The sequence below is a fragment of the Natator depressus genome, chromosome 3, assembly GCF_965152275.1.
Source record: "Natator depressus isolate rNatDep1 chromosome 3, rNatDep2.hap1, whole genome shotgun sequence".
In the NCBI taxonomy this organism is placed as follows: domain Eukaryota; kingdom Metazoa; phylum Chordata; order Testudines; family Cheloniidae; genus Natator; species Natator depressus.
In genome coordinates, this window is record NC_134236.1 from 95956079 (window position 1) to 95972820 (window position 16742).

A 16742-nucleotide genomic window follows, 5' to 3' on the forward strand; every position below is an offset into this window, starting at 1 on the left:
CATTTTCAAAATGAACATTTGAAATTCCCATTTTTCATGAAATTTTGAAATTTCATTTTGTGTACTGTTTTAGAACAGAATTTTTCTCGAGTTTTCAAATTCCAATTTTCCATGGATTGGGAATTCCAGTTTCTGACCAGTTCTAATCAGAAGCCATTCCTGCTACATGAATCTGCAGTAAGCCAACACCCCCAGACCAGCATCCTTTTTATTGTTATTTTTACTGCTCTATAGGTAAGCATAATGCTTTCTTCTTTTTATGTACACTTCCAGTCCCATCTCCTAGATACACTCCACTCATATTGTGTCATCAGGGTCCCATGGGTAGACTAAGAAAATTACCAAAGAAAAGTTAGAAACAAGAGAGAAAAATAACTTTTTTCAAAAGATGCCATTCCATTATAATTGCTCCTAAAATGAGCATCTCTTAAAATCACTGATGCCTCTCAGAAAACTCTGGAAAGAATGTTGTATTAGATTGAGTTATTCTTATGTAGCATATATTTTGAGGGGTATTTCCACTTTTTATATTAAATACGTCAAACTTCAGTGGAACTATTTATGATTAAGGGTACAATTTTGTCACAGAGGTTGCAGAAGTCACAGAATCCGTGACTTCCACAGACCTCCATGACTTCAGCCCACGGTGGCTGGGAGCTGTGGAGACAGCGGGGACCCCCTCAAACTCTGAGCTGCCACAGGCTGCGCTGCGGGCGGCGGAGAGACCCTGCAACTCCCTGGAGCTCCGAGACCCCCTGGGTGACGGGGGCCCCTGGTGCTTCAAGCCAGGGCCCCCACAGCTGCCCAGCCACTGCGGTGGTGTGCGGAACCTACCGCTCCCCATTTTGTCACACATATTTTTAGTAAAAGTCACGGACAGGCCACAGGCAATAAAGAAAAATTCATGGAAGCCCATGATCTGTCTGTGACTTTTACTAAAATATGTGTGACAAAATCTTAGTCTTACTTAGGATAATAAATACTATCTGTTCGCAGGAGCAGGCCTTAGAAAGAGAGAACTTGTATGAAAAGCCTAACTCCTCAGTCCTGCAAGGATTTAGGCACATGCTTACCTTTATGCACTGTGTTAAGTTTGAACTATTCCCAATGTGTAAGGTAATATACCTTTGAAAATCCTTGCAAGATCAAGTTGATAGTGTATAAAAGACATATTGGACTGCTTTAACAGTGCAGATTACATGGGTGTAAATAAATGAAAAAGTATTACAAGATGTTACGTGTGTAGCTCAGGTTGCAAAAAAGTTTTTTTGTTTGTTTTTGTTTTTTTAAATACTACATGACCATGTAATTAAAGACAGTATTGAAACGCATAGGCACACGAGAGTAGGCACAAGGTGGTGTGTGCAAGCATACGTTTGGCATTTCCTGACTTTTGAGTGGTGAACCACGCGGTTTTGACTTCCTCCTAACATAGGGCCTGATTGTGCCATCAATTAATATTAATGGGTATCTATGCTTAAAAATGAATGGTACAATATAGTTCAACTTTTTAGATGGAATTAATGTATGTACTTTGTGTTATGAGTGCAAAAGAGGCTTAGTGCTACATTCCTTGTGCACTTTAAACTCCCTTTGAAGTCAGTAGAGCTACACTGATTTATACCATCAGAGGAGCTGGTGCAGTATTGGGAATTCAAGGAAGTTTTAATTATTTTAATTCTTTCATACAAGAAAGATAAAAATAGATGGGGTCAGTATAAAATATATGTGCCCTGTAAAGAAAATGTCACTCTAGCAAGTAATTTCTTAGTAGAGTTTTACACAATAAAGGGACAGGCCTTAAGTGTTTTATTGATAGTACTTCATAATAAAGTAGTTATATAGATACTATAGTCATGAATTACTAGAGGTGACATTTGATTTATTGGGTATATATATATTCTTTCTATAAAATCTATTTTTATCTTTCTTCAAAGCCTATATTTAATAAATCAGATATTTAATATTTATTCCTTGACAAGGAAATTAACTGTATATCCTAGAGTTCACAAGTTCCAATGTATTACAGTATTCTTAACACTATGAAGTCCAATGTCTTTGATTTTTCCCCAGCTGGTATTCTTTTGTGTATACCAGCATTGCAATTCATAGTAGTAAAAGCATCGATCTTCTAACTCTCTGACACCATAGTTCCTCTAATTCTGCATAAGCACTAAACACAAACAAAAAAAATGCAGTTTAAGAAGCCCCCAGAGACAATTCAACAAGATTTTGCATTTCCCAGGGCCAAATCAGCTCTTGAAAGCTTAATTTAAGACCCTGATTCCGGACACCACCATTAGAATGGTAAATCTACTGTCTGTGTCTTAAATAAAGTTTCAATCACCGATTAAGTCTACACAGAGAGAGCGAGCTCCATTCTAGCTGACTCTCTGGCAAGCTATGCTTATTAAAGTTCATCTTTGTGTTTGATTTTAGTGTTGACAGGAAACTGGAGCATCTTTGGATTCAGAGATGGAAAATGAAGAGGGGTTTTGGTGGGTGGAGTTTTAGCTGCATAGATGAAAACTTGGCAAGCGGAAAACACTGGCTGAGCAGTGTGATTATACGACTCAGGCTGAACGAATACTAGTGGAACAAAACATTTTAAGACAAATTCCCGAAACTGTGGGCCGGATTCTGTTCATTTCTGGCCTGCTTGTGACACCTGAGTGGCAGAAAGGAGCTGGGACCTCGCCACATCTGAACAGTTGATATTCTTTGTAACCTCTAAAGCCAGTGAAGCCAGCTCCTATGCCTCCTGCCCCTCTTCCATTCTGTTGTAGGGGACATGTCAGAGGTGTATCAGGGCGGAGAGGAGGTGAGGTGAAATTCAGCTCCATTCTACCAATTCACAGTTATTCTGGTGTCTTCAGGTACACCTTCACTGAGGAGTTAACCCAGGTGGTACTGCCACTACAAGTTTCTCTTCCTCTCCTGTCGTGAGGATGAAGCAAGCTACCGAGAAGGAAGCCACTTGGGGAGACATGGGTTTTAAACCAGAATTTTGGACAGAATGATGAAGGGAAGCAAGACTGAGACTGGGTATTTTGGTCATTGTTAAGGTGTGTGGCAGCAGTTAATTCAGCCCATTTCCCATCAGGATACCACCCACCACAAGGCATAACTTATTTTTTATCACACGTACACTATGCTGCCAAGAGGATTTTTTTAAAAAATCCGCACCCCAGTTTTAACATGACCAAACTACATGTAAAAGCACACTGTAAACCATCCTCAGTAAAGAAAAATTATATATAAAAAGATTGATGCAGGAACTCAAAAAGTTCAACATTTGTATGCCTCTCAAACCTATGGGAGGCACCACCATGACACATAGATCTCCATCCCAACACAATCCTCCTCCATTCTGCCCTGATGTCTTCCTGTGGGGGAGGACAAAGTACTTCCCAGCATGGTGGAAAACTCTCCTCTCCAGTGTCTTTGACAGCCTAGCAAATGTAAGTACAAACTATTATGAAATTGGAGTTACGACAAGAAAGGTTGATTTGGTTTAGGGTTTCTGGGGGGAGAAAGAGTGAGATCCCCAGCATAGTAACTGTTCTGAAGTAAGCCTGTGTACATCAGAACTGAAAGGTGATTTCCCTCTTCACAACATTGTCAGATGAAGGGGAGCATCAATACATGAAAGTCATGAGATGATTCAAGACTGTATACTCCATTCACCTATGTACAATGTAAACCTCACCATTCTGCCAGTGAAGCTGACAGTTCACGTGAACTGCATCATTAAAGAATACTTGATCCAGGAATTAATTTCTTACGGGAGTATATATGGAAATAAGGAGTGGAGGGATGTGAGAGAAAACCAGATTCTAATCTCTGATAAATGGCACCCTGAGTTTCTATTCATCTTGTAAAAGCATTTGCTTTGCATTTGTGCTCAAGGGACATAGCTACTTTTACAAGATAATATCTGAGATCAAAATGCATGTGTATATGAAATTTAAATATAAGTGTTTTCAATCCATATATATTATTTTAGTTTACTTTTTTTAATTTATTTTTTAAATTAATTTAATTTTAATTCAATGATCTCAGCCCACAACTGTCTCTAGTAATCTAATACCACACCTATCAGTTTCCTGGCTCTGTCTGTTATTTCTTCTGTGTGACACACTAAGTTCTCCATGTCATATAGCTGATAACAGTATACATGTGGTGATGAATATTAGGCTTGCAAAAGAGTGGTTGCTTTTATTTATTATGGGGTGGATTCTGCCACCCTTGTATTTTGTATTCCCTTATCCTCCAAGTATTCCCCTGGATTTCACTGCGACTATGCACAGAGTAATGAACAAGTCAATATGTAGAAGGATGACAGAATCTTGTCCTCTGCACCAGTTCCTCAGCTGATGTAAACTGGAATTGTTTAATTGGCTTCAATGGACATGTTCTCACTGAAACCAGCAGAGGATCTGGCTCACTGGGTTCATAGCATTCCTTAACATGTACTTCTGAAAAATAATGGAAAGTGTACATACATTGTATGCAACATCATGCTTCAAGCTGACCTAGAAAGATCAGAGTCTCAGGAGGTTAGAGTATTAAAGTAACCATAAATATTTGTTTGGGGTTGTAATGCATTAGCCACAGCTCAAAAGATGATTATAATATGATTATAATAATGTCAGTTTCTTTGAGGTCATAATTATATCTCCTATGAACTTTTGTTTTTTTCAAACGTATGCTTTAGTCTTTGTGGACAGTGCCTACAGTGTAGGAGGAATTGTGAATCTCATTTGTTGTGAAAACATTTCAAATGTTATTCCAAATGTAACCAGAAAAGCACACAAATGCAGGAAGCAGCCAACACACATCCTCCTTATTTCACACTGCAGTCTAAAATATGCTTATATCTTAAATCCATAGTCAGATGAGAGTGGAGACTCAAGTAGTAGATAATCAAATTACTTTTAATAAAACTAAAGCTGTGATCATTACTAAGTGACGTAATGTAGCACCACACAAAGAAAGAGCAGTTTCACTTACTGTTAAATTAATTACTGCATGTAAAGTGAAATGAGTTTGATATATCAAGTCTCAATATAGCCTTAGGCACTGTGCTAAACTTCAACACCTCCAAGGACAGGAATGAACTTTTTATGGGCTAAAGTTTGTCAGAGACATTTAACATATCCCAATAACTATTGCCTTGTTGATTTAAAAAATAAAATGAACCTTTTAAAGAGCAACCTAAAGAAGATAGTTATACTTTTCAGAATGTAAAGGCTAGGTATAACTGTGTCCCTAGCCTCTATTTGCCAGAAGCTGGGAATGGGCGACAGGGGATGAATCACTTGATAATTACCTGTTCTTTTCATTCCCTCTGGGGCACCTGGCATTGGCCACTGTCAGAAGACAGAATACTGGGCTAGATGGACCTTTGGTCTGACCCAGTATGGCCGTTCTTAAGTTCTTATGTTATGTTCCTATCCATGTCTTCTTGGCCAATAGCCTGATCAGAGCTATTCTGGGTTCCATGCTACTTCTCCATCCTTATAATTGTTTCCCAGGGTGACCTGCCCCCCTACAGCTCATTTCCAGCTCATAAAATGGATTTGGTGGCAGGATATGTCAGAAGTATGTGCAAAGGAAGGAATGGGAATACTTGGCAGAGGTAGATGAGGCTGACTGAATCAAAAACAGTATTAGCTCCTGTAACAGGACTGCTGCTTACTATGAACCCCAACTTGTTACATACTCTCCCCTTTTTGAACCTTGTCCACACCAGGGTAAGTTCTATTGGAAAGAACTGCCAGCTGAAACCTACAAGTGGTAGAAATTGTTCTAAAACAATTAGATCCATGACAACCACCAACAAGATTGTCTCTGGATTCAGACACTGGGCAGCTAGGTCTCGCAACCACTGGGCTGCTATATAGGGTCAGGCTCCCTGTGGACATGGCTCTGTGTGGAATTTATGCCGGTATGCTTCAGTCATGAACCCCTGCCAAACTAAGCTGCTTTCCATTTGTCGTACAAGCTCAACTGTATCACTCAAGTTTCTATGAGCAGTTTTAGCCTCTCTAGTCAGAAATGGCATCGCCCTGGCAACCCAGTGGAGTCTTCCCAGCCAGCAGCCCAGGCAACCTGCTCAAAGATGCAGAGAAAGGCCTTAGCAACATCTTCCAGGTCCAACTTTGCCAGTGCCAGGCTCGGCCTGCCCTGTCCCAATCCTTCCAGATATTCTGGGCCCATCTGCCGTGCTGCGGCAGAAACTGCTCCTGCTGCTGACATTAGGACTCCTGCCACTGCTGCTGGGTGACCAGCTGTACCTCCTGCTGCTTTTGTTGGCTTTGCAAAAGCAGCAGGAGAAGATCTGAGTCTTTTGCTGCTGCTGTACTAATAGGCAGATAACCATAAGAAGAGATGGAGGAAATTATCTCTTCTATATCAACTCTCCTCTTTAGTTGAAGGGGGGTTTAGGATCCTCTGACTATGCCAATATGTAACAGAACTGCTGCTTACTGAGCAGCCCCTCCTGGCCAGGGTTGTCCCTGCAAGCTCCCCACCTCTGGTTTTCCTCTTGTTCAGGGACCTTCAAGAAATAAGGCTTTCTCTGGTTAACAGTACCCCTGCCTTGGGATAGTTTAATACCAGAACCAGTTTACAACAACCTAGGGTGACCACCTTTTCAAAAGACAAAAGCTGCCCTGCCCCTCCCTGCCCTCCACTCCTCTTCCTCCTGAGGCCTCGCCTCCTGGTCAGGCTGGAAGCCAGAGCCGGGTTGTGGTAAGAGCTACCCAGGGAGCCCAGGCTGCTGTGGAGCACCCCAGACCCTACACCTGCCCTGTGGGGGGAGAGGGGTGTGCCGATGTCCCTGTTCCCCGGGGCACACCATCCAGGGCAGGTGGAGAGTCTGGGGCTCCCCATAGCAGCCCAGGCTCCTTGGGCAGCTCTTACCACTTCCCAGCTCTGGCTTCTGACTTACACAGATGGGATGGGACCTTGGGCGGGGGGAGACAAGGAACAGGGTGTGGGGTCTTGGGGCAAGGGGCGGGGACTAAGACCCACCTCAGCCCCAGTCCCACCCCCACCAGGAAGAGGCTGGCACTGCCCCTGAGTCTCAGGCAGGCACAGAGTGGTGCTGTAGGGCATCCAGGACAAATGCTGTACTGGAGTCATTCATCCTGGGGCCAGGACTTAAACTCTGCATTTCAGGACTATCCCGCCCAATTTGGGACGGGTGGTCACCCTACAACAACCCAGAGTCCCAAACTAAAGTCTCTTCCAACAAGACAAGGAAAAAGTCCATAGTTAGGTCTGGCATTTTCTCTCACCTCCAAGGCTCTTCTTCCAAGCCCCTACAGAGCCTATTTAAGGAGCTCCTTGAAGGGGGAAATGGAGGCAGGGTGCTGCAGAGCCACATCTGGTGCACAGGGGATGCTGCAGGACTGGCATGCCCACTTACAATGTTATTGGAAATTAGGGAAAAACAAATATCCATCAGTTTACAATTACACATTTTTAACAGCATTTAATAATATTTAACTGATGGTTTAAAACCAATGTGTATTCCACTCTGCTGAGCAGATAGAAAATGAGTTCCATGACAAAACTCTAGATTTGTTGGGGTTTTTTTCCATGAATATTCTTTGTTAACCCAGTTAGCTCACTATTGAACATAATTGCTCTCTAACAACCTTAGGGTTAGATTGTGCTTTTAGGCTCAGCCTCTAAGTAGCTCCTTTCTTTGGAGGGTAGTAATTTGCTACTGTCCAATACAGCAGCAAGTGACAACAACTCTCCGCTGGTTCATCTGAGTTGGTCAGCAAGTGGTGGAGATGGGCTTGCCTGCACAGGGAGTTATTTTGGAATAGCTATTTCTGTTCCATTATTTCTGATTAACTCCATGTGTGGATGCTTCTATTCCATAATAAGTCATCACTTATTCCGAATTAGCTTAATCCACACTGGAAGGAATAACAGCATCCACATGTAGTTAATATGAATCTGATGAAGCGGGTTCTAGCCCACGAAAGCTTATGCCCAGATAAATTTGTTAGTCTCTAAGGTGCCACAAGGACTCCTTGTTGTTTAATCAGAAATGGTTAATCTGCTTTAAATTCACACCCTACCTTATTCTGGATTAAACTTGCATGTGAAGACAAGCCCTAAGTCTCCACCGGTTCTCCATCCCCTCTACCCACTCACTCGAGGGGCAGTGGGAATAAGCCATGGCACAGAACTTCCTTACTTCTACGTGCCCAGACCCAAAGTCTAGGCAAGCTATATAAAGGCCTAAGGGGAGTCCTTGCTCCTTCTTACTCCTTTGTGCTCATGTGTAGTCCAAGTTTCAGTCTAGTACTCTGTCACAAACATTTGCCTTGCCCCCACTGGGAGCCCTAAAGACCTGGAATTCTCCGTTCTCCTTGTGCCACTCCAACCAGTGCAAAGGGACCATAAAGCAGGCAGACCTCACCAAATATCCATGTATTCTCCTACATGGGGAGAATTTCCAGGTGGTGGAGAGCTGTAATAGCAGCTCTCAGAGTGGTAGCCGTGTTAGTCTGTATCAGCAAAAACAACGAGGAGTCATTGTGGCACCTTAGAGACTAACAAATTTATTTGGGCATAAGCTTTCGTGGGCTAGAACCCACTTCATCCACTCCATGCATCTGATGAAGTGGGTTCTAGCCCACGAAAACTTATGCCCAAATAAATTTGTTAGTCTCTATGGTGCCACAAGGACTCCTAATAGCAGCTCTGTGACACTCCTTTGTGGCCCACTAGTACTGGAGGCATAGCGGGGGAAAAGATTTTATGTTGGGCTAAAACTAGAACTCTGGATTGGATAGAGCTGATCAAGCAGAGTGCTTTTGGCACGGTGTAGAAATAATATTTTAGCCAATATAGCAAATGAATCACTCCAGAAGGGGAAGACTTCAATATTTCTCTCCTGGCTTAAACTTTTCCATCAGCAGCCTCAGCAGCCAACTAACTTTGTCCCAGTTGGGAGAGGAAGCTAGACCAATCTTTTGGATGTTGTCCAAATGTAATAAATCCATGTCCTGAAAAGTGTTTTATTTAGAATTAGGAGGTTATTTATGTTTGTCTCGGCAAATTCTAAGCACTATTGATCTACATATTTGCCTGGATAAACCAAGACAAGAAACATAGCAACTATCCTGAAAATAAAGTACAACTAAAATGTTTTTAAAAGCCCTTCTGCACGGCACATGAGAAACATTAATACTGCTATAAGCCAGTGGACTCTCAGTTTTAATTATTAGTAAACAACTAACACCCTGAAAGTCTTTCACATGTTTCTCTTCATGTTGGAAAGAGATGCAAAAGAAGATTGAATTTAGAAAGGTTCTGAAATCCATTGTTAATTGTATTTTCTAAAATATGACTTTGATGTGGGAAGAATGATGGTGGAGACTAGGAGCATTGGATGGTGTCCTGATTCTCTCTATTAAGTTCTGTTCTCATTTAAGAAAAAAGAAGTGCACAAAGCCCAATTATCAGTCTAAATTAGGCCACTTGGTTTCACATTTTCACACTGAAACAGAAACATAACTCCCTAAACTAGGTATCTGGACACCTAGTAGCTGATTTGAGCGTCCAAATATAGAACTTGGTACCTTAAGTAAGGTGTCCACGTTTGAAAATACTTCTCCACAGAATTTACAGTATTCTATATTTTGCTACTGATGGGCTAAGAAGATACCAAAAGACAAAGGTTCTATCCTGAAGTCATGTACATGGGTGTCAATCATGAGTAATTCCATTTAAATCAGTGGTGTTATACCTGGATAAAACTGGTGTGAGTGGAATCAGGCCCACTGTACAGCTGCATCAACAAAGCTTCTAGGTTCCCATAGCACAAATTGTGAGATGTTATAGTATTTCCTTGTGATATTTTTCAGTGGGGAGCTATGCAGATCATTTGCCGAACATATTGCCAAGCCTATGGTGAAGCTGAACTCTCCCACAATAATAGTCTGCTTCTTGACTGATGGCACTAAATATGCTAGAGTTAAATCTTTTTATGAGTTTTCCTAGAACAGACAAGAAATCTTAGCCATGTTGAATGTACTTGTTCCATCAAAAGGTAGAACTACGATGTTAGTTGAGATTGCTCTAATCATAGCTCAAAAGACTTCAGGACAGCGTTGATGGGAGTGGCCAAAACATTAGTATTCTGCTGTACCAAGTGACAAAACTATTCAGTGTTCTGAGAATTTTGTAATTTCTTTAGCAATTTCAAAGGGGCTCAGTCATCCCCATATTTCTTAATATCTTTTAATGTGATTTAGTGGGCTCCTTGGAAGAATACCATCCCTAGAACTTTAGATGAATTTGGGGAACTTCTTAATAGCACATTGGTGAAACATACTGATGAACAAGCTTCTGATATCTCTGTTTATCAATTGGTAATTAGATGGCCATGCAATGGTCCTGATTCTTCTCTCTTGAACTAATGAAAATCAGGAATAATACCACTGAAAAATAACAGATTCGTACTGATGTAAAACTGGTTGTGTGAGAGGAGATTCAGGGCCAGTATGTTATGGTTATCTGACTCCCAAATATCAAAGAAATCAAATCAAATATAAAATATACTAATAATAAATACCAAATCAAAGAAAGGGACCCAAAGATCCATGTGCAAGAGAAAGGAGTGACAGAGATCAATGACTATGCAACAGGAGAAACGAAAGTGTGCAATTAGAAATCCATGATCTCTATACGGGAGTAAGGCAATGATGTCATTATATAGTAATTGTATATGAATATGAAACTTTCTGATGTGATTACTTCATTCCTATACATTTCTGAATAATAACATTTACAGTTCCAATTTTAAAAAGATAAATCAGTCATATTCCATAAAAAGAAAAGGAGTACTTGTGGCACCTTAGAGACTAACAAATTTATTTGAGCATAAGCTTTCATGAGCTACAGCTCATTTCATTGGATGCATGCAGTGGAAAATACAGTGGGGAGATTTTATATACACAGAGAACATGAAACAATGGGTGTTACCATACACACTGTAACGAGACTGATCAGGTAAGGTGAGCTATTACCAGCAGGTGAGCGGGGGGGAAGAGGGGAAAACCTTTTGCAGTGATAATCAAGGTGGGCCATTTCCAGCAGTTGGCAAGAACGTGTGAGGAACAGTAGCAGGCGGGGGGGAGGGAATAAACATGGGGAAATAGTTTTACTTTGTGTAATGACACATGGACTCCCAGTCTTTAGTCAAGCCTAAGTTAATTGTGTCCAGTTTGCAAATTAATTCCAATCCAGCAGTCTCTTGTCGGAGTCTGTTTTTGAAGTTTTTTTGTTGAAGAATTGCCACTTTTAGGTCTGTAATCGAGTAACCAATGAGATTGAGGTGTTCTCCGACTGGTTTTTGAATGTTATAATTCTTGACGTCTGATTTGCGTCCATTTATTCTTTTACGTAGAGACTGTCCAGTTTGGCCAATGTACATGGCAGAGGGGCATTGCTGGCACATGATGGCATATATCACATTGGTAGATGTGCAGGTGAACGAGCCTCTGATAGTGTGGCTGATGTGATTAGGCCCTATGATGGTGTCCCCTGAATAGATATGTGGACACAGTTGGCAATGGGCTTTGTTGCAAGGATAGGTTCCTGGGTTAGTGTTTTTGTTGTGTGGTGTGTGCTTGCTGGTGAGTATTTGTTTCAGGTTGGGGGGCTGTCTGTAAGCAAGGACTGGCCTGTCTCCCAAGATCTGTGAGAGTGATGGGTCGTCCTTCAGGATAGGTTGTAGATCCTCAATGATGCGTTGGAGAGGTTTTAGTTGGGGGCTGAAGGTGATGGCTAGTGGCGTTCTGTTATTTTCTTTGTTGGGCCTGTCCTGTAGTAGGTAACTTCTGGGTACTCTTCTGGCTCTGTCAATCTGGTTCTTCACTTCACTTCAGGTGGGTATTGTAGTTGTAACAACGCTTGATAGAGATCTTGTAGGTGTTTGTCTCTGTCTGAGGGGTTGGAGCAAATGCGGTTGTATCGTAGAGCTTGGCTGTAGACGATGGATCGTGTGGTGTGGTCTGGGTGAAAGCTGGAGGCATGTAGGTAAGCATAGCAGTCAGTCGGTTTCCGGTATAGGGTGGTGTTTATGTGACCATTGCTTATTAGGAGCGTAGTGTCCAGGAAGTGGATCTCTTGTGTGGACTGGTCCACGCTGAGGTTGATGGTGGGATGGAAATTGTTGAAATCATGGTGGAATTCCTCAAGGGCTTCTTTTCCATGGGTCTAGATGATGAAGATGTCATCAATGTAGCACAAGTAGAGTAGGGGCATTAGGGGACGAGAGCTGAGGAAGCGTTGTTCTAAGTCAGCCATAAAAATGTTGGCATACTGTGGGGCCATGTGGGTACCCATAGCAGCGCCACTGATTTGAAGGTATACATTGTCCCCAAACGTGAAATAGTTATGGGTGAGGACAAAGTCACAAAGTTCAGCCATCAGGTTTGCTGTGACATTATCGGGGATACTGTTCCTGACGGCCTGTAGTCCATCTTTGTGTGGAATGTTGGCGTAGAGGGCTTCTACATCCATAGTGGCCAGGATGGTGTTTTCAGGAAGATCACCGATGGACTGTAGTCTCCTCAGGAAGTCAGTGGTGTCTCGAAGATAGCTAGGAGTGCTGGTAGCATAGGGCCTGAGGCGGGAGTCTACATAGCCAGACAATCCTGCTGTCAGGGTGCCAATGCCTGAGATGATGGGGCTTCCAGGCTTTCCAGGTTTATGAATCTTGGGTAGCAGGTAGAATACCCCTGGTCGGAGTTCTAGGGGTGTGTCTGTTCGGATTTGTTCTTGTGCTTTTTCAGGGAATTTCTTGAGCAGATGGTGTAGTTTCTTTTTGTAACCCTCAGTCGGATGAGAGGGTAATGGCTTGTAGAATGTGGTGTTGGATAGCTGCCTAGCAGCCTCTTGTTCATATTCTGACCTATTCATGATGACGACAGCACCTCCTTTGTCAGCCTTTTTGATTATGATGTCAGAGTTGTTTCTGAGGCTGCGGATGGCATTGTGTTCTGCACAGCTGAGGTTATGTTGTGGCCCCTCGTGGCATGTAGTAGTTTAGATAGTTTAGTGTCCTTTTTCTTTTGTAGAGAAGCAAAGTGTGTGTTGTAAATGGCTTGTCTAGTTTTTGTAAAGTCCAGCCACAAGGAAGTTTGTGTGGAAGGTTGGTTTTTTTAGGAGTATCCAGTTTTGAGAGCTCATTCTTAATCTTTCCCTGTTTCCTGTATAGGATGTTGATCAGGTGGTTCCGCAGTTTCTTTGAGGCACAAGCTGTCCCCATAGTCTGTGTGGTATGTAGATTGTAATGGATTTTTTACCGTCAGTCCTTTTGGTATGATGTCCATCTGTTTGCATTTGGAAAGGAAGATGATGTCTTTCTGTATCTGTATGAGTTTTTTCATGAAGTTGATAAGATTTCCACTCCATACGGCTAAATTCAGTGCCTTGCATGATGACAGGTTTCAGAGTAGCTGCCGTGTTAGTCTGCATCCACAAAAAGAACAGGAGTACTTGTGGCACCTTAGAGACTAACAAATTTATTTGAGCATAAGCTTTCGTGAGCTACAGCTCACTTCATTGGATGCATGCAGTAGAAAATACAGTGGGGAGATTTTATGTACACAGAGAACATGAAACAATGGGTGTTACCATACACACTGTAACAAGAGTGAATTTCTGTGCACATTACTAATATTTAGACACACTGAAGGACAACAGAAAGGTCTGCCTATGGGAACAGATGCCAGGCTGCTTTACATTGTTTTGCCCCAGAGGTGAATATAGATATTTCTTTAGAGAGAAAAAGGTCTGCTTGCATGATGAAAACGATACTGCCCAATGAGAACTAGTAGAAGTGGGAAAGTAAGATAACAGGAGAAAAAGCTGTCTGGAGAGGCCTCTGTGCATCCAAAACACCCAGAACTATAGAAGCTTTTAGAGGTTGATTTTTATCAGTGAAACTGCATGTGATAATTCAGTCTCCAAGCAGCCTGCTCTTGATAGTGTGTGTTTGAAAAATTAAACAAGTGGGGTTGCACTGCTGTATTTGACAAAACTTGTATTGAAACCTTGCAGGCTTGCACAGATTTCAGCAATTCCTAATTAGAACAATGAAAGCATCTGATTTCCCATGACATGATGACCAGATTAACTGAAGTTTATACAGGAAGGTAGAAATTATATCTCCTTCTACCAGCAAACTGTGTTGCTCCCTATGAGGGAGCTGCTCTGAAGTACCACTACTTGCTGCCTTCTCTTGGGGTTGTCTCTAGAATAAGCTGCTCTAACCGATGCCAGAACTCCATAGGGGAACCATTGTAATGGAAAAATTGACTCACTATAACTCCTGACCATCTCTGTCCATGTGCTGGCCTTTTACTGTCCCCTAGTGCAAGAGAGGTTGTGACCGTTTTCTGACAATGCAATGTACTCCTTTGGTGGACAGTCCACTTCAGGGACCTTTCACTAGTGTCATCTTCAGCATAAATTGTTATGCACTGAGGGGTTAATCTGGAGCCCATTGTCTTAAACTAGTCACATAACTATCAGTGATCAGTATGGTTTAGAGAAAACTAGGATAAACTGAAATTATAATTTCATAGACAGACTCGTCTCAAAAACATCTGAGTTTATAATGCCTCTCTGGAATCTCCAGACTATAGCTTTGTTATGTAATCCTCCCATGTCCACATTTGTCATTTCAAGAATGACAACAAAGATACCTTTCCAAATATTCTTTCCCAGTTTCTCTTTCTTGGTGCATAAACAAAATCTAGTTTAATTTTTCTTAACAGGTTTTGTAAATATCACCAGGCTTTACAGTAATCGTCAATAAAGCTTGTACAGATGTATTTGTGTCCATAAGAGGAAGCAACTGTTTGATGAATTAGAATAATAAAATCTTCCTTGACATACAGGCTGTGAACAATACCGTATCGGCATGCCCGGCATGTCTCAACATTCCTGTTAAGTTCCACAGCTTCAAGGCTTATCAGGCTACTTCTCAGCATTTCTCTGAATAGCATCTGAACCACAGATGTTGAAAAGAACACATACAGGAAATTCATAAGAGGATAAAAAAAATCCCTTGCTGCTTTTGTAGACTTTTTCTCTGCCCACTAAAACTGTATTCAAACAGTGTGCATAGTAACGTGTGTAAATAGCGAGAGGAGCTTTTCATGAAGAATTCTCAGTGCTTCTGCATAATGGATGTTAGTGATGAATGCGTCATTCCTCAAACTGACTTACACAGTTCTTCAGAGCTCACCTGTTTTGTCATTAGAACCTTTCACACACACAGTGGTCCTTCGCCACCCACCAACTATGGATGCTTGTCTCATCTGCCTGTAGATGGAATGACATACACTTAAGGGCCAGATCCTCAGCTGGTGTAAATTATCAAAGGCTCATTGGACTTGAAGCCCATGCGCCTATGATAATTTACATCAGCTGCAGATCTGCCACTTAGTCTTACTTTGCACACTGGTTTACTAACTAGTTCGCTTTGTGTTGTTGGAGACATAATGGACTCTGGGCCTGATTCTGAGCCCACTTATGCCTGTTTTATATGGTAATACCCTTGAATTCAATAGAGTTACTCCTGTAACTCCTCTTACAACAGTTAGAGATCAAAATCAGGCCTATTATATTCAGATTTGTGTTGGGACATTTGGATGTATTTGCTGAAACCAGGATCCCATTTGGCTTATCACCTCTTTTTGCTTCTTAAAATAAATATCTCTTAGTTGTTGACTCAGCTTTGCAGTTTTAAAATCTTATTGATATTCAGCACTTTTTAGGACCTTCCACCCAAGGATCTCAAAGTTGGGGTTCTGTTTTGGTTTTTTGAAACTGAAGTCTTCCAACACTTCTCTGTGATAGGTATCCCCCCATTTTACAGATGAGGAAAACAAACAATGCAGAAGTTCAGTGATTTGCTCAGGGACCCAAAGCAAGTCTTTGGCAGAGCTAGAAGTTAAACCCAGTTCTGCTCACACCCACTGTGGTGTTCTGCACTTGCTCAAGCTTTCTTTTTTTATTTTTTTTACTGATGGACCCAAAATGTCTATCCTTGTCTGAAGCAATTTTATTTAATACTAATCACAGCTTTCAAATAAAATGCCAAAAACTGTTATTTTGAAAAAAAAAACCTGTTAAGCATAATAGAGAATCATTCCTGTGAAGCTTTAGGGGACAGGTTTAGCAATGGAAGAAGGTTGGAATGTGCAATGTTTTCTTTGCATATGTAATTATGCAAATTTTAATATGTAATTATATTATCTATGCCATTTGGAATTTTACTTGCACTTCACATTTATAAGTCTGCAGATCAATGCAGCCAGATGGCCACTTACACAATGGTTGAGTTTTGCCCCTCTATGACCAGCCTCCCTTGCTCTTTTTTTTTTAACTTCCAGCTTTACACACAGTAAAAAATTATTCCATATCTTGATTTCTTTGTATTATTGATTTTTTTTTGTATTATTTTTCAGAGTTCATTTTGCTCTTCTCATTTTATTTTCTTACAAATTTTGGTTGATCATGATACTTCTGAGTTCACTGCGAGCTATAAAATAGAACGAAACAATTAATCCTATTCATTCTTACTGCTTTTCTGATGAGAGTAGAAAGGTTAAGAATTTCCCACGGTAGCTACAGTGACTTAAAGAGGAAAAACTCTTCTGACAATAATGTGATGAAATTTGATTTCACTCATA

At 41.3% G+C, this 16742-nt stretch overlaps 1 protein-coding gene across 2 annotated transcripts in view; it reads left to right on the forward strand.

Annotated features, from left to right (window-relative positions):
• Nucleotides 1–16742, forward strand: part of NKAIN2 (sodium/potassium transporting ATPase interacting 2) — a 764856-nt gene that overhangs the window by 629215 nt on the left and 118899 nt on the right. The gene's annotated exons all lie outside the window — the stretch shown is intronic.